General features: G+C 41.0%; 26 non-coding genes across 26 annotated transcripts; all 26 read right to left on the bottom strand.

Annotated features, from left to right (window-relative positions):
* Positions 1-920: 920 nt before the first annotated feature.
* On the bottom strand, positions 921-1,008 carry trnay-gua (transfer RNA tyrosine (anticodon GUA)). The gene is given in 2 exon segments: positions 921-956; positions 972-1,008. It is a non-coding gene; the product is annotated as a tRNA-Tyr (tRNA).
* Positions 1,009-1,441: 433 nt separating this feature from the next.
* On the bottom strand, positions 1,442-1,529 carry trnay-gua (transfer RNA tyrosine (anticodon GUA)). Its single transcript is given in 2 exon segments — positions 1,442-1,477; positions 1,493-1,529. It is a non-coding gene; the product is annotated as a tRNA-Tyr (tRNA).
* Positions 1,530-1,816: 287 nt separating this feature from the next.
* trnay-gua (transfer RNA tyrosine (anticodon GUA)) lies at positions 1,817-1,904 on the bottom strand. Its single transcript is given in 2 exon segments — positions 1,817-1,852; positions 1,868-1,904. It is a non-coding gene; the product is annotated as a tRNA-Tyr (tRNA).
* Positions 1,905-2,243: 339 nt separating this feature from the next.
* On the bottom strand, positions 2,244-2,331 carry trnay-gua (transfer RNA tyrosine (anticodon GUA)). Its single transcript is given in 2 exon segments — positions 2,244-2,279; positions 2,295-2,331. It is a non-coding gene; the product is annotated as a tRNA-Tyr (tRNA).
* Positions 2,332-3,497: 1,166 nt separating this feature from the next.
* On the bottom strand, positions 3,498-3,585 carry trnay-gua (transfer RNA tyrosine (anticodon GUA)). The gene is given in 2 exon segments: positions 3,498-3,533; positions 3,549-3,585. It is a non-coding gene; the product is annotated as a tRNA-Tyr (tRNA).
* Positions 3,586-4,417: 832 nt separating this feature from the next.
* Positions 4,418-4,505, bottom strand: trnay-gua (transfer RNA tyrosine (anticodon GUA)). The gene is given in 2 exon segments: positions 4,418-4,453; positions 4,469-4,505. It is a non-coding gene; the product is annotated as a tRNA-Tyr (tRNA).
* A 339-nt stretch (positions 4,506-4,844) lies between these two features.
* On the bottom strand, positions 4,845-4,932 carry trnay-gua (transfer RNA tyrosine (anticodon GUA)). The gene is given in 2 exon segments: positions 4,845-4,880; positions 4,896-4,932. It is a non-coding gene; the product is annotated as a tRNA-Tyr (tRNA).
* Positions 4,933-5,365: 433 nt separating this feature from the next.
* On the bottom strand, positions 5,366-5,453 carry trnay-gua (transfer RNA tyrosine (anticodon GUA)). Its single transcript is given in 2 exon segments — positions 5,366-5,401; positions 5,417-5,453. It is a non-coding gene; the product is annotated as a tRNA-Tyr (tRNA).
* A 339-nt stretch (positions 5,454-5,792) lies between these two features.
* On the bottom strand, positions 5,793-5,880 carry trnay-gua (transfer RNA tyrosine (anticodon GUA)). The gene is given in 2 exon segments: positions 5,793-5,828; positions 5,844-5,880. It is a non-coding gene; the product is annotated as a tRNA-Tyr (tRNA).
* A 954-nt stretch (positions 5,881-6,834) lies between these two features.
* Positions 6,835-6,922, bottom strand: trnay-gua (transfer RNA tyrosine (anticodon GUA)). Its single transcript is given in 2 exon segments — positions 6,835-6,870; positions 6,886-6,922. It is a non-coding gene; the product is annotated as a tRNA-Tyr (tRNA).
* A 339-nt stretch (positions 6,923-7,261) lies between these two features.
* trnay-gua (transfer RNA tyrosine (anticodon GUA)) lies at positions 7,262-7,349 on the bottom strand. Its single transcript is given in 2 exon segments — positions 7,262-7,297; positions 7,313-7,349. It is a non-coding gene; the product is annotated as a tRNA-Tyr (tRNA).
* Positions 7,350-7,782: 433 nt separating this feature from the next.
* trnay-gua (transfer RNA tyrosine (anticodon GUA)) lies at positions 7,783-7,870 on the bottom strand. The gene is given in 2 exon segments: positions 7,783-7,818; positions 7,834-7,870. It is a non-coding gene; the product is annotated as a tRNA-Tyr (tRNA).
* Positions 7,871-8,209: 339 nt separating this feature from the next.
* trnay-gua (transfer RNA tyrosine (anticodon GUA)) lies at positions 8,210-8,297 on the bottom strand. The gene is given in 2 exon segments: positions 8,210-8,245; positions 8,261-8,297. It is a non-coding gene; the product is annotated as a tRNA-Tyr (tRNA).
* A 339-nt stretch (positions 8,298-8,636) lies between these two features.
* On the bottom strand, positions 8,637-8,724 carry trnay-gua (transfer RNA tyrosine (anticodon GUA)). Its single transcript is given in 2 exon segments — positions 8,637-8,672; positions 8,688-8,724. It is a non-coding gene; the product is annotated as a tRNA-Tyr (tRNA).
* A 527-nt stretch (positions 8,725-9,251) lies between these two features.
* On the bottom strand, positions 9,252-9,339 carry trnay-gua (transfer RNA tyrosine (anticodon GUA)). Its single transcript is given in 2 exon segments — positions 9,252-9,287; positions 9,303-9,339. It is a non-coding gene; the product is annotated as a tRNA-Tyr (tRNA).
* A 2,244-nt stretch (positions 9,340-11,583) lies between these two features.
* On the bottom strand, positions 11,584-11,671 carry trnay-gua (transfer RNA tyrosine (anticodon GUA)). Its single transcript is given in 2 exon segments — positions 11,584-11,619; positions 11,635-11,671. It is a non-coding gene; the product is annotated as a tRNA-Tyr (tRNA).
* A 615-nt stretch (positions 11,672-12,286) lies between these two features.
* On the bottom strand, positions 12,287-12,374 carry trnay-gua (transfer RNA tyrosine (anticodon GUA)). The gene is given in 2 exon segments: positions 12,287-12,322; positions 12,338-12,374. It is a non-coding gene; the product is annotated as a tRNA-Tyr (tRNA).
* Positions 12,375-13,140: 766 nt separating this feature from the next.
* trnay-gua (transfer RNA tyrosine (anticodon GUA)) lies at positions 13,141-13,228 on the bottom strand. The gene is given in 2 exon segments: positions 13,141-13,176; positions 13,192-13,228. It is a non-coding gene; the product is annotated as a tRNA-Tyr (tRNA).
* A 1,772-nt stretch (positions 13,229-15,000) lies between these two features.
* trnay-gua (transfer RNA tyrosine (anticodon GUA)) lies at positions 15,001-15,088 on the bottom strand. The gene is given in 2 exon segments: positions 15,001-15,036; positions 15,052-15,088. It is a non-coding gene; the product is annotated as a tRNA-Tyr (tRNA).
* A 339-nt stretch (positions 15,089-15,427) lies between these two features.
* Positions 15,428-15,515, bottom strand: trnac-gca (transfer RNA cysteine (anticodon GCA)). Its single transcript is given in 2 exon segments — positions 15,428-15,463; positions 15,479-15,515. It is a non-coding gene; the product is annotated as a tRNA-Cys (tRNA).
* Positions 15,516-17,469: 1,954 nt separating this feature from the next.
* On the bottom strand, positions 17,470-17,557 carry trnay-gua (transfer RNA tyrosine (anticodon GUA)). The gene is given in 2 exon segments: positions 17,470-17,505; positions 17,521-17,557. It is a non-coding gene; the product is annotated as a tRNA-Tyr (tRNA).
* A 339-nt stretch (positions 17,558-17,896) lies between these two features.
* trnay-gua (transfer RNA tyrosine (anticodon GUA)) lies at positions 17,897-17,984 on the bottom strand. The gene is given in 2 exon segments: positions 17,897-17,932; positions 17,948-17,984. It is a non-coding gene; the product is annotated as a tRNA-Tyr (tRNA).
* Positions 17,985-18,511: 527 nt separating this feature from the next.
* trnay-gua (transfer RNA tyrosine (anticodon GUA)) lies at positions 18,512-18,599 on the bottom strand. The gene is given in 2 exon segments: positions 18,512-18,547; positions 18,563-18,599. It is a non-coding gene; the product is annotated as a tRNA-Tyr (tRNA).
* A 936-nt stretch (positions 18,600-19,535) lies between these two features.
* Positions 19,536-19,623, bottom strand: trnay-aua (transfer RNA tyrosine (anticodon AUA)). The gene is given in 2 exon segments: positions 19,536-19,571; positions 19,587-19,623. It is a non-coding gene; the product is annotated as a tRNA-Tyr (tRNA).
* A 947-nt stretch (positions 19,624-20,570) lies between these two features.
* trnay-gua (transfer RNA tyrosine (anticodon GUA)) lies at positions 20,571-20,658 on the bottom strand. Its single transcript is given in 2 exon segments — positions 20,571-20,606; positions 20,622-20,658. It is a non-coding gene; the product is annotated as a tRNA-Tyr (tRNA).
* Positions 20,659-20,997: 339 nt separating this feature from the next.
* On the bottom strand, positions 20,998-21,085 carry trnay-gua (transfer RNA tyrosine (anticodon GUA)). The gene is given in 2 exon segments: positions 20,998-21,033; positions 21,049-21,085. It is a non-coding gene; the product is annotated as a tRNA-Tyr (tRNA).
* Positions 21,086-21,296: the final 211 nt, after the last annotated feature.

Genomic DNA, 21,296 nt, shown 5'->3' with positions numbered 1-21,296 from the left:
TCTGATTAACTACCATTTCTTCATGAAATGATACTTCCTCAAAGTGGTTTTGCAACCCTATAAAATTCCGTCGAGCCGGAGTTGAACCAGCGACCTACAGATTTCAGACTCATTTCACTACAGTCCTCCGCTCTACCAACTGAGCTATCAAAGGGTGAAATAATTTGAGTAATTGAGGGTACATATACTAAATAAACTGGATACGACTATCTCTGATTGAATATTTGCCATTTCTTCCCCAAATGATAAATCCTCAAAGGAGTTTTGCCCTTCTATAAATTACCTTCTAGCCGGAGTTGAACCAGCGACCAATGGATTTCAGACTCTTTTCATTACAGTCCTCTGCCCCACCAACTGCGCTTTCGAAGATTGAGTGGTCTTGCGTAATTGAGAGAAAACCTAAATATATCTATTGGTAACGACTTTCTCTGATTAACTACCATTTCTTCATGAAATGATACTTCCTCAAAGTGGTTTTGCAACCCTATAAAAGTCCTTCGAGCCGGAGTTGAACCAGCGACCTAAAGATTTCAGACTCATTTCACTACAGTCCTCCGCTCTACCAACTGAGCTATCGAACGTTAAATATCTCTGCGTAATTGAGAGACAATCTAGTAAATAAACTGGAAAAGACATTCTCTGATTGAACAGTTTCCATTTCTTCCCCAAATGATAATTCCTCAAAGTTGTTTTGCACTTCTATGAAATAACTTCTAGCCGGAGTTGAACCAACGACCAGAGGATTTCAGACTCTTTTCATTACAGTCCTCTGCCCCACCAACTGCGCTATCGAATGTTGAGTGGTCTTGCGTAATTGAGAGAAAACCTAAATATGTCTATTGGTAACGACTTTCTCTGATTAACTACCATTTCTTCATGAAATGATACTTCCTCAAAGTGGTTTTGCAACCCTATAAAATTCCTTCGAGCCGGAGTTGAACCAGCGACCTAAGGATTTCAGACTCATTCCACTACAGTCCTCCGCTCTACCAACTGAGCTATCGAAGGGTGAGATAATTTGAGCCGGAGTTCAACAAGCGACCTAAGGATTTCAGACTCATTTCACTACAGTCCTCCGCTCTCCCAACTGAGCTATCGAAGGATGAGATAATTTGAGTAATTGAGGGTACATATACTAAATAAACTGGATACGACTATCTCTGATTGAATATTTGCCATTTCTTCCCCAAATGATAAATCCTCAAAGGAGTTTTGCCCTTCTATAAATTACCTTTTAGCAGGAGTTGAACCAGCGACCAATGGATTTCAGACTCATCTCATTACAGTCCGCTGCCCCACCAACTGCGCTTTCGAAGGTTGAGTGGTCTTGCGTAATTGAGAGAAAACCTAAATATGTCTATTGGTAACGACTTTCTCTGATTAACTACCATTTCTTCATGAAATGATACTTCCTCAAAGTGGTTTAGCAACCCTATAAAATTCCTTCGAGCCGGAGTTGAACCAGCGACCTAAGGATTTCAGACTCATTCCACTACAGTCCTCCGCTCTACCAACTGAGCTATCGAAGGGTGAGATAATTTGAATATTTGCAATTTCTTCCCCAATTGATAATTCCTCAAAGTGGTTTTGCACTTCTATGAATTAACTTCTAGCCGGAGTTGAACCAACGACCAAAGGAATTCAGACTCTTTTCATTACAGTCCTCTGCCCCACCAACTACGCAATCGAATGATGAGTGGTCTTGCGTAATTGAGAGAAAACCTAAATATGTCTAGTGGTAACGACTTTCTCTGATTAACTACCATTTCTTCATGAAATGATACTTCCTCAAAGTGGTTTTGCAACCCTATAAAATTCCTTCGAGCCGGAGTTGAACCAGCGACCTAAGGATTTCAGACTCATTTCACTACAGTCCTCCGCTCTACCAACTGAGCTATCGAAAGGTGGGATAATTAGAGTAATTGAGGGTACATATACTAAATAAACTGGATACGACTATCTCTGATTGAATATTTGCCATTTCTTCCCCAAATGATAATTCCTCAAAGTGGTTTTGCACTTCTATGAATTAACTTCTAGCCGGAGTTGAACCAGCGACCAATGGATTTCAGACTCTTTTCATTACAGTCCTCTGCCCCACCAACTGCGCTTTCGAAGGTTGAGTGGTCTTGCGTAATTGAGAGAAAACCTAAATATGTCTATTGGTAACGACTTTCTCTGATTAACTACCATTTCTTCATGAAATGATACTTCCTCAAAGTGGTTTTGCAACCCTATAAAATTCCTTCGAGCCGGAGTTGAACCAGCGACCTAAGGATTTCAGACTCATTCCACTACAGTCCTCCGCTCTACCAACTGAGCTATCGAAGGGTGAGATAATTTGAGCCGGAGTTCAACAAGCGACCTAAGGATTTCAGACTCATTTCACTACAGTCCTCCGCTCTCCCAACTGAGCTATCGAAGGGTGAGATAATTTGAGCCGGAGTTCAACAAGCGACCTAAGGATTTCAGACTCATTTCACTACAGTCCTCCGCTCTCCCAACTGAGCTATCGAAGGATGAGATAACTTGAGTAATTGAGGGTACATATACTAAATTAACTGGATACGACTATCTCTGATTGAATATTTGCCATTTCTTCCCCAAATGATAAATCCTCAAAGGAGTTTTGCCCTTCTATAAATTACCTTTTAGCAGGAGTTGAACCAGCGACCAATGGATTTCTGACTCATCTCATTACAGTCCGCTGCCCCACCAACTGCGCTTTCGAAGGTTGAGTGGTCTTGCGTAATTGAGAGAAAACCTAAATATGTCTATTGGTAACGACTTTCTCTGATTAACTACCATTTCTTCATGAAATGATACTTCCTCAAAGTGGTTTTGCACTTCTATGAATTAACTTCTAGCCGGAGTTGAACCAACGACCAAAGGAATTCAGACTCTTTTCATTACAGTCCTCTGCCCCACCAACTGCGCTATAGAATGTTGAGTGGTCTTGCGTAATTGAGAGAATACCGAAATATGTCTATCGGTAACGACTTTCTCTGATTAACTACCATTTCTTCATGAAATGATACTTCCTCAAAGTGGTTTTGCAACCCTATAAAATTCCTTCGAGCCGGAGTTCAACAAGCGACCTAAGGATTTCAGACTCATATCACTACAGTCCTCCGCTCTCCCAACTGAGCTATCGAAGGATGAAATAATTTGAGTAATTGAGGGTACATATACTAAATAAACTGGATACGACTATCTCTGATTGAATATTTGCCATTTCTTCCCCAAATGATAAATCCTCAAAGGAGTTTTTCCCTTCTATAAATTACCTTCTAGCCGGAGTTGAACCAGCGACCAATGGATTTCAGACTCTTTTCATTACAGTCCTCTGCCCCACCAACTGCGCTTTCGAAGGTTGAGTGGTCTTGCGTAATTGAGAGAAAACCTAAATATGTCTATTGGTAACGACTTTCTCTGATTAACTACCATTTCTTCATGAAATGATACTTCCTCAAAGTGGTTTTGCAACCCTATAAAATTCCTTCGAGCCGGAGTTGAACCAGCGACCTAAGGATTTCAGACTCATTCCACTACAGTCCTCCGCTCTACCAACTGAGCTATCGAAGGGTGAGATAATTTGAGCCGGAGTTCAACAAGCGACCTAAGGATTTCAGACTCATTCCACTACAGTCCTCCGCTCTACCAACTGAGCTATCGAAGGGTGAGATAATTTGAGCCGGAGTTCAACAAGCGACCTAAGGATTTCAGACTCATTTCACTACAGTCCTCCGCTCTCCCAACTGAGCTATCGAAGGGTGAGATAATTTGAGCCGGAGTTCAACAAGCGACCTAAGGATTTCAGACTCATTTCACTACAGTCCTCCGCTCTCCCAACTGAGCTATCGAAGGATGAGATAACTTGAGTAATTGAGGGTACATATACTAAATAAACTGGATACGACTATCTCTGATTGAATATTTGCCATTTCTTCCCCAAATGATAAATCCTCAAAGGAGTTTTGCCCTTCTATAAATTACCATTTAGCAGGAGTTGAACCAGCGACCAATGGATTTCAGACTCATCTCATTACAGTCCGCTGCCCCACCAACTGCGCTTTCGAAGGTTGAGTGGTCTTGCGTAATTGAGAGAAAACCTAAATATGTCTAGTGGTAACGACTTTCTCTGATTAACTACCATTTCTTCATGAAATGATACTTCCTCAAAGTGGTTTTGCAACCCTATAAAATTCCTTCGAGGCGGAGTTGAACCAGCGACCTAAGGATTTCAGACTCATTTCACTACAGTCCTCCGCTCTACCAACTGAGCTATCGAAGGGTGGGATAATTTGAGTAATTGAGGGTACATATACTAAATAAACTGGATACGACTTTCTCTGATTAACTACCATTTCTTCATGAGATGATACTTCCTCAAAGTGGTTTTGCAACCCTATAAAATTCCTTCGAGCCGGAGTTGAACCAGCGACCTAAGGATTTCAGACTCATTTCACTACAGTCCTCCGCTCTACCAACTGAGCTATCGAAGGGTGAAAAAATTTGAGTAATTGAGGGCACATATACTAAATAAACTGGATACGACTATCTCTGATTGAATATTTGCCATTTCTTCCCCAAATGATAAATCCTCAAAGGAGTTTTGCCCTTCTATAAATTACCTTCTAGCCGGAGTTGAACCAGCGACCAATGGATTTCAGACTCTTTTCATTACAGTCCTCTGCCCCACCAACTGCGCTTTCGAAGGTTGAGTGGTCTTGCGTAATTGAGAGAAAACCTAAATATGTCTATTGGTAACGACTTTCTCTGATTAACTACCATTTCTTCATGAAATGATACTTCCTCAAAGTGGTTTTGCAACCCTATAAAATTCCTTCGAGCCAGAGTTGAACCAGCGACCTAAGGATTTCAGACTCATTCCACTACAGTCCTCCGCTCTACCAACTGAGCTATCGAAGGGTGAGATAATTTGAGCCGGAGTTCAACAATCGACCTAAGGATTTCAGACTCATTTCACTACAGTCCTCCGCTCTCCCAACTGAGCTATCGAAGGATGAGATAACTTGAGTAATTGAGGGTACATATACTAAATAAACTGGATACGACTATCTCTGATTGAATATTTGCCATTTCTTCCCCAAATGATAAATCCTCAAAGGAGTTTTGCCCTTCTATAAATTACCTTTTAGCAGGAGTTGAACCAGCGACCAATGGATTTCAGACTCATCTCATTACAGTCCGCTGCCCCACCAACTGCGCTTTCGAAGGTTGAGTGGTCTTGCGTAATTGAGAGAAAACCTAAATATGTCTAGTGGTAACGACTTTCTCTGATTAACTACCATTTATTCATGAAATGATACTTCCTCAAAGTGGTTTTGCAACCCTATAAAATTCCTTCGAGCCGGAGTTGAACCAGCGACCTAAGGATTTCAGACTCATTTCACTACAGTCCTCCGCTCTACCAACTGAGCTATCGAAAGGTGGGATAATTTGAGTAATTGAGGGTACATATACTAAATAAACTGGATACGACTATCTCTGATTGAATATTTGCCATTTCTTCCCCAAATGATAATTCCTCAAAGTGGTTTTGCACTTCTATGAATTAACTTCTAGCCGGAGTTGAACCAACGACCAAAGGAATTCAGACTCTTTTCATTACAGTCCTCTGCCCCACCAACTGCGCTATCGAATGTTGAGTGGTCTTGCGTAATTGAGAGAATACCGAAATATGTCTATCGGTAACGACTTTCTCTGATTAACTACCATTTCTTCATGAAATGATACTTCCTCAAAGTGGTTTTGCAACCCTGTAAAATTCCTTCGAGCCGGAGTTGAACCAGCGACCTAAGGATTTCAGACTCATTTCACTACAGTCCTCCGCTCTACCAACTGAGCTATCGAAGGCTGAAACAAGTTGAGTAATTGAGGGCACATATACTAAATAAACTGGATACGACTATCTCTGATTGAATATTTGCCATTTCTTCCCCAAATGATAAATCCTCAAAGGAGTTTTGCCCTTCTATAAATTACCTTCGAGCCGGAGTTGAACCAGCGACCAATGGATTTCAGACTCTTTTCATTACAGTCCTCTGCCCCACCAACTGCGCTTTCGAAGGTTGAGTGGTCTTGCGTAATTGAGAGAAAACCTAAATATGTCTATTGGTAACGACTTTCTCTGATTAACTACCATTTCTTCATGAAATGATACTTCCTCAAAGTGGTTTTGCAACCCTATAAAATTCCTTCGAGCCGGAGTTGAACCAGCGTCCTAAGGATTTCAGACTCATTCCACTACAGTCCTCCGCTCTACCAACTGAGCTATCGAAGGGTGACATAATTTGAGCCGGAGTTCAACAAGCGACCTAAGGATTTCAGACTCATTTCACTACAGTCCTCCGCTCTCCCAACTGAGCTATCGAAGGGTGAGATAATTTGAGCCGGAGTTGAACCAGCGACCTAAGGATTTCAGACTCATTTCACTACAGTCCTCCGCTCTACCAACTGAGCTATCGAAGGGTGGGATAATTTGAGTAATTGAGGGTACATCTACTAAATAAACTGGATACGACTATCTCTGATTGAATATTTGCCATTTCTTCCCCAAATGATAATTCCTCAAAGTGGTTTTGCACTTCTATGAATTAACTTCTAGCCGGAGTTGAACCAACGACCAAAGGAATTCAGACTCTTTTCATTACAGTCCTCTGCCCCACCAACTGCGCTATCGAATGTTGAGTGGTCTTGCGTAATTGAGAGAATACCGAAATATGTCTATCGGTAACGACTTTCTCTGATTAACTACCATTTCTTCATGAAATGATACTTCCTCAAAGTGGTTTTGCAACCCTATAAAATTCCTTCGAGCCGGAGTTGAACCAGCGACCTAAGGATTTCAGACTCATTTCACTACAGTCCTCCGCTCTACCAACTGAGCTATCGAAGGGTGAAAAAATTTGAGTAATTGAGGGCACATATACTAAATAAACTGGATACGACTATCTCTGATTGAATATTTGCCATTTCTTCCCCAAATGATAAATCCTCAAAGGAGTTTTGCCCTTCTATAAATTACCTTCTAGCCGGAGTTGAACCAGCGACCAATGGATTTCAGACTCTTTTCATTACAGTCCTCTGCCCCACCAACTGCGCTTTCGAAGGTTGAGTGGTCTTGCGTAATTGAGAGAAAACCTAAATATGTCTATTGGTAACGACTTTCTCTGATTAACTACCATTTCTTCATGAAATGATACTTCCTCAAAGTCGTTTTGCAACCCTATAAAATTCCTTCGAGCCGGAGTTGAACCAGCGACCTAAGGATTTCAGACTCATTCCACTACAGTCCTCCGCTCTACCAACTGAGCTATCGAAGGGTGAGATAATTTGAGCCGGAGTTCAACAAGCGACCTAAGGATTTCAGACTCATTTCACTACAGTCCTCCGCTCTCCCAACTGAGCTATCGAAGGATGAGATAATTTGAGTAATTGAGGGTACATATACTAAATAAACTGTATACGACTATCTCTGATTGAATATTTGCCATTTCTTCCCCAAATGATAAATCCTCAAAGGAGTTTTTCCCTTCTGTAAATTACCTTTTAGCAGGAGTTGAACCAGCGACCAATGGATTTCAGACTCATCTCATTACAGACCGCTGCCCCACCAACTGCGCTTTCGAAGGTTGAGTGGTCTTGCGTAATTGAGAGAAAACCTAAATATGTCTAGTGGTAACGACTTTCTCTGATTAACTACCATTTCTTCATGAAATGATACTTCCTCAAAGTGGTTTTGCAACCCTATAAAATTCCTTCGAGCCGGAGTTGAACCAGCGACCTAAGGATTTCAGACTCATTTCACTACAGTCCTCCGCTCTACCAACTGAGCTATCGAAGGGTGGGATAGTTGTAGTAATTGAGGGTACATATACTAAATAAACTGGATACGACTATCTTTGAATGAATATTTGCCATTTCTTCCCCAAATGATAATTCCTCAAAGTGGTTTTGCACTTCTATGAATTAACTTCTAGCCGGAGTTGAACCAACGACCAAAGGAATTCAGACTCTTTTCATTACAGTCCACTGCCCCACCAACTGCGCTATCGAATGTTGAGTGGTCTTGCGTAATTTAGAGAATACCGAAATATGTCTATCGGTAACGACTTTCTCTGATTAACTACCATTCCTTCATGAAATGATACTTCCTCAAAGTGGTTTTGCAACCCTATAAAATTCCTCCGAGCCGGAGTTGAACCAGCGACCTAAGGATTTCAGACTCATTTCACTACAGTCCTCCGCTCTACCAACTGAGCTATCGAAGGGTAAAATAATTTGAGTAATTGAGGGTACATATACTAAATCAACTGGATACGACTATCTCTGATTGAATATTTGCCATTTCTTCCCCAAATGATAAATCCTCAAAGGAGTTTTGCCCTTCTATAAATTACCTTCTAGCCGGAGTTGAACCAGCGACCAATGGATTTCAGACTCTTTTCATTACAGTCCTCTGCCCCACCAACTGCGCTTTCGAAGGTTGAGTGGTCTTGCGTAATTGAGAGAAAACCTAAATATGTCTATTGGTAACGACTTTCTCTGATTAACTACCATTTCTTCATGAAATGATACTTCCTCAAAGTGGTTTTGCAACCCTATAAAAGTCCTTCGAGCCGGAGTTGAACCAGCGACCTAAGGATTTCAGACTCATTCCACTACAGTCCTCCGCTCTACCAACTGAGCTATCGAAGGGTGAGATAATTTGAGCCGGAGTTGAACAAGCGACCTAAGGATTTCAGACTCATTTCACTACAGTCCTCCGCTCTCCCAACTGAGCTATCGAAGGATGAGATAATTTGAGCCGGAGTTGAACCAGCGACCTAAGGATTTCAGACTCATTTCACTACAGTCCTCCGCTCTACCAACTGAGCTATCGAAGGGTGATATAATTTGAGTAATTGAGGGTACATATACTAAATAAACTGGATACGACTATCTCTGATTGAATATTTGCCATTTCTTCCCCAAATGATAAATCCTCAAAGGAGTTTTGCCCTTCCATAAATTACCTTTTAGCAGGCGTTGAACCAGCGACCAATGGATTTCAGACTCATCTCATTACAGTCCGCTGCCCCACCAACTGCGCTTTCGAAGGTTGAGTGGTCTTGCGTAATTGAGAGAAAACCTAAATATGTCTAGTGGTAACGACTTTCTCTGATTAACTACCATTTCTTCATGAAATGATACTTCCTCAAAGTGGTTTTGCAACCCTATAAAATTCCTTCGAGCCGGAGTTGAACCAGCGACCTAAGGATTTCAGACTCATTTCACTACAGTCCTCCGCTCTACCAACTGAGCTATCGAAGGGTGGAATAATTTGAGTAATTGAGGGTACATATACTAAATAAACTGGATACGACTATCTTTGAATGAATATTTGCCATTTCTTCCCCAAATGATAATTCCTCAAAGTGGTTTTGCACTTCTATGAATTAACTTCTAGCCGGAGTTGAACCAACGACCAAAGGAATTCAGACTCTTTTCATTACAGTCCTCTGCCCCACCAACTGCGCTATCGAATGTTGAGTGGTCTTGCGTAATTGAGAGAATACCGAAATATGTCTATCGGTAACGACTTTCTCTGATTAACAACCATTTCTTCATGAAATGATACTTCCTCAAAGTGGTTTTGCAACCCTATAAAATTCCTCCGAGCCGGAGTGGAACCAGCGACCTAAGGATTTCAGACTCATTTCACTACAGTCCTCCGCTCTACCAACTGAGCTATAGAACATTGAATATTTCTGCGTATTTGAGAGACAATCTAGTAAATAAACTGGAAAAGACATTCTCTGATTGAACAGTTTCCATTTCTTCCCCAAATGATAATTCCTCAAAGTTGTTTTGCACTTCTATGAATTAACTTCTAGCCGGAGTTGAACCAACGACCAAAGGATTTCAGACTCTTTTCATTACAGTCCTCTGCCCCACCAACTGCGCTATCGAAGGTTGAGTGGTCTTGCGTAATTGAGAGAAAACCTAAATATGTCTAGTGGTAACGACTTTCTCTGATTGACTACCATTTCTTCATGAAATGATACTTCCTCAAAGTGGTTTTGCAACCCTATAAAATTCCTTCGAGCCAGAGTTGAACCAGCGACCTAAGGATTTCAGACTCATTTCACTACAGTCCTCCGCTCTACCAACTGAGCTATCGAATGGTGGGATAATTTGAGCAATTGAGGGTACATATACTAAATAAACTGGATACGACTATCTCTGATTGAATATTTGCCATTTCTTCCCCAAATGATAATTCCTCAAAGTGGTTTTGCACTTCTATGAATTAACTTCTAGCCGTAGTTTAACCAACGACCAAAGGAATTCAGACTCATTTCACTACAGTCCTCCGCTCTACCAACTGAGCTATCGAAGGGTGAAATAATTTGAGTAATTGAGGGTACATATACTAAATAAACTGGATACGACTATCTCTGATTGAATATTTGCCATTTCTTCCCCAAATGATAAATCCTCAAAGGAGTTTTGCCCTTCTATAAATTACCTTCTAGCCGGAGTTGAACCAGCGACCAATGGATTCCAGACACTTTTCATTACAGTCCTCTGCCCCACCAACTGCGCTTTCGAAGGTTGAGAGAAAACCTAAATATGTCTATTGGTAACGACTTTCTCTGATTAACTCCCATTTCTTCATGAAATGATACTTCCTCAAAGTGGTTTTGCAACCCTATAAAATTCCTTTGAGCCGGAGTTGAACCAGCGACCTAATGAGTTCAGACTCATTTCACTACAGTCCTCCGCTCTACCAACTGAGCTATCGAACTTTAAATATCTCTGTGTAATTGAGAGACAATCTAGTAAATAAACTGGAAAAGACATTCTCTGATTGAACAGTTTCCATTTCTTCCCCAAATGATAATTCCTCAAAGTTGCTTTGCACTTCTATGAATTAACTTCTAGCCGGAATTGAACCAACGACCAAAGGATTTCAGACTCTTTTCATTACAGTCCTCTGCCCCACCAACTGCGCTATCGAATGTTGAGTGGTCTTACGTAATTGAGAGAATACCGAAATATGTCTATTGGTAACGACTTTCTCTGATTAACTACCATTTCTTCATGAAATGATACTTCCTCAAAGTGGTTTTGCAACCCTATAAAATTCCTTCGAGCCGGAGTTGAACCAGCGACCTAAGGATTTCAGACTCATTTCACTACAATCCTCCGCTCTACCAACTGAGCAATCGAAGGATGAAATAATTTGAGTAATTGAAGGTACATATACTAAATAAACTGGATACGACTATCTCTGATTGAATATTTGCCATTTCTTCCCCAAATGATAAATCCTCAAAGGAGTTTTGCCCTTCTATAAATTACCTTCTAGCCGGAGTTGAACCAGCGACCAATGGATTTCAGACTCTTTTCATTACAGTCCTCTGCCCCACCAACTGCGCTTTCGAAGGTTGAGTGGTCTTGCGTAATTGAGAGAAAACCTAAATATGTCTATTGGTAACGACTTTCTCTGATTAACTACCATTTCTTCATGAAATGATACTTCCTCAAAGTGGTTTTGCAACCCTATAAAATTCCTTCGAGCCGGAGTTGAACCAGCGACCTAAGGATTTCAGACTCATTCCACTACAGTCCTCCGCTCTACCAACTGAGCTATCGAAGGGTGAGATAATTTGAGCCGGAGTTCAACAAGCGACCTAAGGATTTCAGACTCATTTCACTACAGTCCTCCGCTCTCCCAACTGAGCTATCGAAGGATGAGATAATTTGAGTAATTGAGGGTACATATACTAAATAAACTGTATACGACTATCTCTGATTGAATATTTGCCATTTCTTCCCCAAATGATAAATCCTCAAAGTAGTTTTGCCCTTCTATAAATTACCTTCTAGCCGGAGTTAAACCACTCCTCCGCTCTACCAACTGAGCTATCGAGGGTTAAGAATCCCTGTGTAATTGAGAGACAATCTACTAAATAAACTGGAAACGACATTCTCTGATTGAACAGTTTCAATTTCTTCCCCAAATGATAATTCCTCAAAGTGGTTTTGCACTTCTATGAATTAACTTCTAGCCGGAGTTGAACCAACGACCAAAGGATTTCAGACTCTTTTCATCACAGTCCTCTGCCCCACCAACTGCGCTATCGAATGTTGAGTGGTCTTGCGTAATTGAGAGAATACCGAAATATGTCTATTGGTAACGACTTTCTCTGATTAACTACCATTTCTTCATGAAATGATACTTCCTCAAAGTGGTTTTGCAACCCTATAAAATTCCTTCGAGCCGGAGTTGAACCAGCGACCTAAGGATTTCAGACTCATTTCACTACAGTCCTCCGCTCTACCAACTGAGCTATCGAAGGGTGCGATAGTTTGAGTAATTGAGGGTACATATACTAAATAAACTGGATACGACTATCTGTGATTGAATATTTGCCATTTCTTCCCCAAATCATAAATCCTCAAAGGAGTTTTGCCCTTCTATAAATTACCTTCTAGCCGGAGTTGAACCAGCGACCAATGGATTTCAGACTCTTTTCATTACAGTCCTCTGCCCCACCAACTGCGCTTTCGAAGATTGAGTGGTCTTGCGTAATTGAGAGAAAACCTAAATATGTCTATTGGTAACGACTTTCTCTGATTAACTACCATTTCTTCATGAAATGATACTTCCTCAAAGTGGTTTTGCAACCCTATGAAATTCCTTTGAGCCGGAGTTGAACCAGCGACCTAAAGATTTCAGACTCATTTCACTACAGTCCTCCGCTCTACCAACTGAGCTATCGAACGTTAAATATTTCTGCGTAATTGAGAGACAATCTAGTAAATAAACTGGAAAAGACATTCTCTGATTGAACAGTTTCCATTTCTTCCCCAAATGATAATTCCTCAAAGTTGTATTGCACTTCTATGAATTAACTTCTAGCCGGAGTTGAACCAACGACCAAAGGATTTCAGACTCTTTTCATTACAGTCCTCTGCCCCACCAACTGCGCTATCGAAGGTTGAGTGGTCTTGCGTAATTGAGAGAAAACCTAAATATGTCTAGTGGTAACGACTTTCTCTGATTGACTACCATTTCTTCATGAAATGATACTTCCTCAAAGTGGTTTTGCAACCCTATAAAATTCCTTCGAGCCGGAGTTGAACCAGCGACCTAAGGATTTCAGACTCATTTCACTACAGTCCTCCGCTCTGCCAACTGAGCTATCGAAGGGTGGGATAATTTGAGTAATTGAGGGTACATATACTGAATGAACTGGATAGGACTATCTCTGATTGAATATTTGCCATTTCTTCCCCAAATGATAATTCCTCAAAGTGGTTTTGCACTTCTATGAATTAACTTCTAGCCGGAGTTGAACCAACGACCAAAGGAATTCAGACTCTTTTCATTACAGTCCTCTGCCCCACCAACTGCGCTATCGAATGTTGAGTGGTCTTGCGTAATTGAGAGAATACCGAAATATGTCTATCGGTAACGACTTTCTCTTATTAACTACCATTTCTTCATGAAATGATACTTCCTCAAAGTGGTTTTGCAACCCTATAAAATTCCTCCGAGCCGGAGTTGAACCAACGGCCTAAGGTTTTCAGACTCATTACACTGCAGTCCTCCGCTCTACCAACTGAGCTATCGAAGGGTGAAATAATTTGAGTAATTGAGGGTACATATACTAAATAAACTGGATACGACTATCTCTGATTGAATATTTGCCATTTCTTCCCCAAATGATAAATCCTCAAAGGAGTTTTGCCCTTCTATAAATTACCTTCTAGCCGGAGTTGAACCAGCGACCAATGGATTTCAGACTCTTTTCATTACAGTCCTCTGCCCCACCAACTGCGCTTTCGAAGGTTGAGAGAAAACCTAAATATGTCTATTGGTAACGACATTCTCTGATTAACTACCATTTCTTCATGAAATGATACTTCCTCAAAGTGGTTTTGCAACCCTATAAAATTCCTTTGAGCCGGAGTTGAACCAGCGACCTAAGGATTTCAGACTCATTCCACTACAGTCCTCCGCTCTACCAACTGAGCTATCGAAGGGTGAGATAATTTGAGCCGGAGTTGAACAAGCGACCTAAGGATTTCAGACTCATTTCACTACAGTCCTCCGCTCTCCCAACTGAGCTATCGAAGGATGAGATAATTTGAGCCGGAGTTGAACCAGCGACCTAAGGATTTCAGACTCATTTCACTACAGTCCTCCGCTCTACCAACTGAGCTATCGAAGGGTGAGATAATTTGAGTAATTGAGGGTACATATACTAAATAAACTGGATACGACTATCTCTGATTGAATATTTGCCATTTCTTCCCCAAATGATAAATCCTCAAAGGAGTTTTGCCCTTCTATAAATTACCTTCTAGCCGGAGTTGAACCAGCGACCAATGGATTTCAGACACTTTTCATTACAGTCCTCTGCCCCACCAACTGCGCTTTCGAAGGTTGAGAGAAAACCTAAATATGTCTATTGGTAACGACTTTCTCTGATTAACTACCATTTCTTCATGAAATGATACTTCCTCAAAGTGGTTTTGCAACCCTATAAAATTCCTTTGAGCCGGAGTTGAACCAGCGACCTAAAGATTTCAGACTCATTTCACTACAGTCCTCCGCTCTACCAACTGAGCTATCGAACGTTAAATATCTCTGCGTAATTGAGAGACAATCTAGTAAATAAACTGGAAAAGACATTCTCTGATTGAACAGTATCCATTTCTTCCCCAAATGATAATTCCTCAAAGTTGTTTTGCACTTCTATGAAATAACTTCTAGCCGGAGTTGAACCAACGACCAAAGGATTTCAGACTCTTTTCATTACAGTCCTCTGCCCCACCAACTGCGCTATCGAAGGTTGAGTGGTCTTGCGTAATTGAGAGAAAACCTAAATATGTCTAGTGGTAACGACTTTCTCTGATTGACTACCATTTCTTCATGAAATGATACTTCCTCAAAGTGGTTTTGCAACCCTATAAAATTCCTTCGAGCCGGAGTTGAACCAGCGACCTAAGGATTTCAGACTCATTTCACTACAGTCCTCCGCTCTGCCAACTGAGCTATCGAAGGGTGGGATAATTTGAGTAATTGAGGGTACATATACTGAATGAACTGGATAGGACTATCTCTGATTGAATATTTGCCATTTCTTCCCCAAATGATAATTCCTCAAAGTGGTTTTGCACTTCTATGAATTAACTTCTAGCCGGAGTTGAACCAACGACCAAAGGAATTCAGACTCTTTTCATTACAGTCCTCTGCCCCACCAACTGCGCTATCGAATGTTGAGTGGTCTTGCGTAATTGAGAGAATACCGAAATATGTCTATCGGTAACGACTTTCTCTTATTAACTACCATTTCTTCATGAAATGATACTTCCTCAAAGTGGTTTTGCAACCCTATAAAATTCCTCCGAGCCGGAGTTGAACCAACGACCTAAGGTTTTCAGACTCATTACACTGCAGTCCTCCGCTCTACCAACTGAGCTATCGAAGGGTGAAATAATTTGAGTAATTGAGGGTACATATACTAAATAAACTGGATACGACTATCTCTGATTGAATATTTGCCATTTCTTCCCCAAATGATAAATCCTCAAAGGAGTTTTGCCCTTCTATAAATTACCTTCTAGCCGGAGTTGAACCAGCGACCAATGGATTTCAGACTCTTTTCATTACAGTCCTCTGCCCCACCAACTGCGCTTTCGAAGGTTGAGAGAAAACCTAAATATGTCTATTGGTAACGACATTCTCTGATTAACTACCATTTCTTCATGAAATGATACTTCCTCAAAGTGGTTTTGCAACCCTATAAAATTCCTTTGAGCCGGAGTTGAACCAGCGACCTAAGGATTTCAGACTCATTCCACTACAGTCCTCCGCTCTACCAACTGAGCTATCGAAGGGTGAGATAATTTGAGCCGGAGTTGAACAAGCGACCTAAGGAATTCAGACTCATTTCACTACAGTCCTCCGCTCTCCCAACTGAGCTATCGAAGGATGAGATAATTTGAGCCGGAGTTGAACCAGCGACCTAAGAATTTCAGACTCATTTCACTACAGTCCTCCGCTCTACCAACTGAGCTATCGAAGGGTGAGATAATTTGAGTAATTGAGGGTACATATACTAAATAAACTGGATACGACTATCTCTGATTGAATATTTGCCATTTCTTCCCCAAATGATAAATCCTCAAAGGAGTTTTGCCCTTCTATAAATTACCTTCTAGCCGGAGTTGAACCAGCGACCAATGGATTTCAGACACTTTTCATTACAGTCCTCTGCCCCACCAACTGCGCTTTCGAAGGTTGAGAGAAAACCTAAATATGTCTATTGGTAACGACTTTCTCTGATTAACTACCATTTCTTCATGAAATGATACTTCCTCAAAGTGGTTTTGCAACCCTATAAAATTCCTTTGAGCCGGAGTTGAACCAGCGACCTAAAGATTTCAGACTCATTTCACTACAGTCCTCCGCTCTACCAACTGAGCTATCGAACGTTAAATATCTCTGCGTAATTGAGAGACAATCTAGTAAATAAACTGGAAAAGACATTCTCTGATTGAACAGTATCCATTTCTTCCCCAAATGATAATTCCTCAAAGTTGTTTTGCACTTCTATGAAATAACTTCTAGCCGGAGTTGAACCAACGACCAAAGGATTTCAGACTCTTTTCATTACAGTCCTCTGCCCCACCAACTGCGCTATCGAATGTTGAGTGGTCTTACGTAATTGAGAGAATACCGAAATATGTCTATTGGTAACGACTTTCTCTGATTAACTACCATTTCTTCATGAAATGATACATCCTCAAAGTGGTTTTGCAACCCTATAAAATTCCTTAGAGCCGGAGTTGAACCAGCGACCTAAGGATTTCAGACTCATGTCACTACAGTCCTCCGCTCTACCAACTGAGCTATCGAAGGGTGTGATAATTCGAGTAATTGAGGGTACATATACTAAATAAACTGGATACGACTATCTCTGATTGAATATTTGCCATTTCTTCCCCAAATGATAAATCCTCAAAGTAGTTTTGCCCTTCTATAAATTACCTTCTAGCCGGAGTTAAACCAGTCCTCCGCTCTACCAACTGAGCTATCGAGGGTTAAGAATCCCTGTGTAATTGAGAGACAATCTACTAAATAAACTGGAAACGACATTCTCTGATTGAACAGTTTCAATTTCTTCCCCAAATGATTATTCCTCAAAGTGGTTTTGCACTTCTATGAATTAACTTCTAGCCGGAGTTGAACCAACGACCAAAGGATTTCAGACTCTTTTCATTACAGTCCTCTGCCCCACCAACTGCGCTATCGAATGTTGAGTGGTCTTGCGTAATTGAGAGAATACCGAAATATGTCTATTGGTAACGACTTTCTCTGATTAACTACCATTTCTTCATGAAATGATACTTCCTCAAAGTGGTTTTGCAACCCTATAAAATTCCTTCGAGCCGGAGTTGAACCAGCGACCTAAGGATTTCAGACTCATTTCACTACAGTCCTCCGCTCTACCAACTGAGCTATCGAAGGGTGTGATATTTTGAGTAATTGAGGGTACATATACTAAATAAACTGGATACGACTATCTCTGATTGAATATTTGCCATTTCTTCCCCAAATGATAAATCCTCAAAGGAGTTTTGCCCTTCTATAAATTACCTTCTAGCCGGAGTTGAACCAGCGACCAATGGATTTCAGACTCTTTTCATTACAGTCCTCTGCCCCACCAACTGCGCTTTCGAAGATTGAGTGGTCTTGCGTAATTGAGAGAATACCGAAATATGTCTATTGGTAACGACTTTCTCTGATTAACTACCATTTCTTCATGAAATGATACTTCCTCAAAGTGGTTTTGCAACCCTATAAAATTCCTTCGAGCCGGAGTTGAACCAGCGACCTAAGGATTTCAGACTCATTCCACTACAGTCCTCCGCTCTACCAACTGAGCTATCGAAGGGTGAGATAATTTGAGCCGGAGTTGAACAAGCGACCTAAGGAATTCAGACTCATTTCACTACAGTCCTCCGCTCTCCCAACTGAGCTATCGAAGGATGAGATAATTTGAGCCGGAGTTGAACCAGCGACCTAAGGATTTCAGACTCATTTCACTACAGTCCTCCGCTCTACCAACTGAGCTATCGAAGGGTGAGATAAATTGAGTAATTGAGGGTACATATACTAAATAAACTGGATACGACTATCTCTGATTGAATATTTGCCATTTCTTCCCCAAATGATAAATCCTCAAAGGGGTTTTGCCCTTCTATAAATTACCTTTTAGCAGGAGTTGAACCAGCGACCAATGGATTTCAGACTCATCTCATTACAGTCCGCTGCCCCACCAACTGCGCTTTCGAAGGTTGAGTGGTCTTGCGTAATTGAGAGAAAACCTAAATATGTCTAGTGGTAACGACTTTCTCTGATTAACTACCATTTCTTCATGAAATGATACTTCCTCAAAGTGGTTTTGCAACCCTATAAAATTCCTTCGAGCCGGAGTTGAACCAGCGACCTAAGGATTTCAGACTCATTTCACTACAGTCCTCCGCTCTACCAACTGAGCTATCGAAGGGTGGGACAATTTGAGTAATTGAGGGTACATATACTAAATAAACTGGATACGACTATCTCTGATTGAATATTTGCCATTTCTTCCCCAAATGATAATTCCTCAAAGTGGTTTTGCACTTCTATGAATTAACTTCTAGCCGGAGTTTAACCAACGACCAAAGGAATTCAGACTCTTTTCATTACAGTCCTCTGCCCCACCAACTGCGCTATCGAATGTTGAGTGGTCTTGCGTAATTGAGAGAATACCGAAATATGTCTATCGGTAACGACTTTCTCTTAATAACTACCATTTCTTCATGAAATGATACTTCCTCAAAGTGGTTTTGCAACCCTATAAAATTCCTTCGAGCCGGAGTTGAACCAGCGACCTAAGGTTTTCAGACTCATTTCACTACAGTCCTCCGCTCTACCAACTAAGCTATCGAAGGGTGAAATAATTTGAGTAATTGAGGGTACATATACTAAATAAACTGGATACGACTATCTCTGATTGAATATTTGCCATTTCTTCCCCAAATGATAAATCCTCAAAGGAGTTTTGCCCTTCTATAAATTACCTTCTAGCCGGAGTTGAACCAGCGACCAATGGATTTCAGACTCTTTTCATTACAGTCCTCTGCCCCACCAACTGCGCTTTCGAAGGTTGAGAGAAAACCTAAATATGTCTATTGGTAACGACTTTCTCTGATTAACTACCATTTCTTCATGAAATGATACTTCCTCAAAGTGGTTTTGCAACCCTATAAAATTCCTCCGGGCCGGAGTTGAACCAGCGACCTAAGGATTTCAGACTCATTCCAATACAGTCCTCTGCTCTACCAACTGAGCTATCGAAGGGTGAGATAATTTGAGCCGGAGTTGAACAAGCGACCTAAGGATTTCAGACTCATTTCACTACAGTCCTCCGCTCTCCCAACTGAGCTATCGAAGGATGAGATAATTTGAGCCGGAGTTGAACCAGCGACCTAAGGATTTCAGACTCATTTCACTATAGTCCTCCGCTCTACCAACTGAGCTATCGAAGGGTGGGATAATTTGAGTAATTGAGGGTACATATACTAAATAAACTGGATACGACTATCTCTGATTGAATATTTGCCATTTCTTCCCCAAATGATAATTCCTCAAAGTGGTTTTGCACTTCTATGAATTAACTTCTAGCCGGAGTTGAACCAACGACCAAAGGAATTCAGACTCTTTTCATTACAGTCCTCTGCCCCACCAACTGCGCTATCGAATGTTGAGTGGTCTTGCGTAATTGAGAGAATACCGAAATATGTCTATCGGTAACGACTTTTCTTATTAACTACCATTTCTTCATGAAATGATACTTCCTCAAAGTGGTTTTGCAACCCTATAAAATTCCTCCGAGCCGGAGTTGAACCAAAGACCTAAGGTTTTCAGACTCATTACACTGCAGTCCTCCCCTCTACCAACTGAGCTATCGAAGGGTGTGATAATTCGAGTAATTGAGGGTACATATACTAAATAAACTGGATACGACTATCTCTGATTGAATATTTGCCATTTCTTCCCCAAATGATAAATCCTCAAAGTAGTTTTGCCCTTCTATAAATTACCTTCTAGCCGGAGTTAAACCAGTCCTCCGCTCTACCAACTGAGCTATCGAGGGTTAAGAATCCCTGTGTAATTGAGAGACAATCTACTAAATAAACTGGAAACGACATTCTCTGATTGAACAGTTTCAATTTCTTCCCCAAATGATTATTCCTCAAAGTGGTTTTGCACTTCTATGAATTAACTTCTAGCCGGAGTTGAACCAACGACCAAAGGATTTCAGACTCTTTTCATTACAGTCCTCTGCCCCACCAACTGCGCTATCGAATGTTGAGTGGTCTTGCGTAATTGAGAGAATACCGAAATATGTCTATTGGTAACGACTTTCTCTGATTAACTACCATTTCTTCATGAAATGATACTTCCTCAAAGTGGTTTTGCAACCCTATAAAATTCCTTCGAGCCGGAGTTGAACCAGCGACCTAAGGATTTCAGACTCATTTCACTACAGTCCTCCGCTCTACCAACTGAGCTATCGAAGGGTGTGATAGTTTGAGTAATTGAGGGTACATATACTAAATAAACTGGATACGACTATCTCTGATTGAATATTTGCCATTTCTTCCCCAAATGATAAATCCTCAAAGGAGTTTTGCCCTTCTATAAATTACCTTCTAGCCGGAGTTGAACCAGCGACCAATGGATTTCAGACTCTTTTCATTACAGTCCTCTGCCCCACCAACTGCGCTTTCGAAGATTGAGTGGTCTTGCGTAATTGAGAGAATACCGAAATATGTCTATTGGTAACGACTTTCTCTGATTAACTACCATTTCTTCATGAAATGATACTTCCTCAAAGTGGTTTTGCAACCCTATAAAATTCCTTCGAGCCGGAGTTGAACCAGCGACCTAAGGATTTCAGACTCATTCCACTACAGTCCTCCGCTCTACCAACTGAGCTATCGAAGGGTGAGATAATTTGAGCCGGAGTTGAACAAGCGACCTAAGGAATTCAGACTCATTTCACTACAGTCCTCCGCTCTCCCAACTGAGCTATCGAAGGATGAGATAATTTGAGCCGGAGTTGAACCAGCGACCTAAGGATTTCAGACTCATTTCACTACAGTCCTCCGCTCTACCAACTGAGCTATCGAAGGGTGAGATAAATTGAGTAATTGAG

The sequence above is a fragment of the Gadus morhua genome, chromosome 22, assembly GCF_902167405.1.
Source record: "Gadus morhua chromosome 22, gadMor3.0, whole genome shotgun sequence".
In the NCBI taxonomy this organism is placed as follows: domain Eukaryota; kingdom Metazoa; phylum Chordata; class Actinopteri; order Gadiformes; family Gadidae; genus Gadus; species Gadus morhua.
Note: the sequence above shows the minus strand (reverse complement) of the source record. Positions and strands in the feature narration are given on the sequence as shown.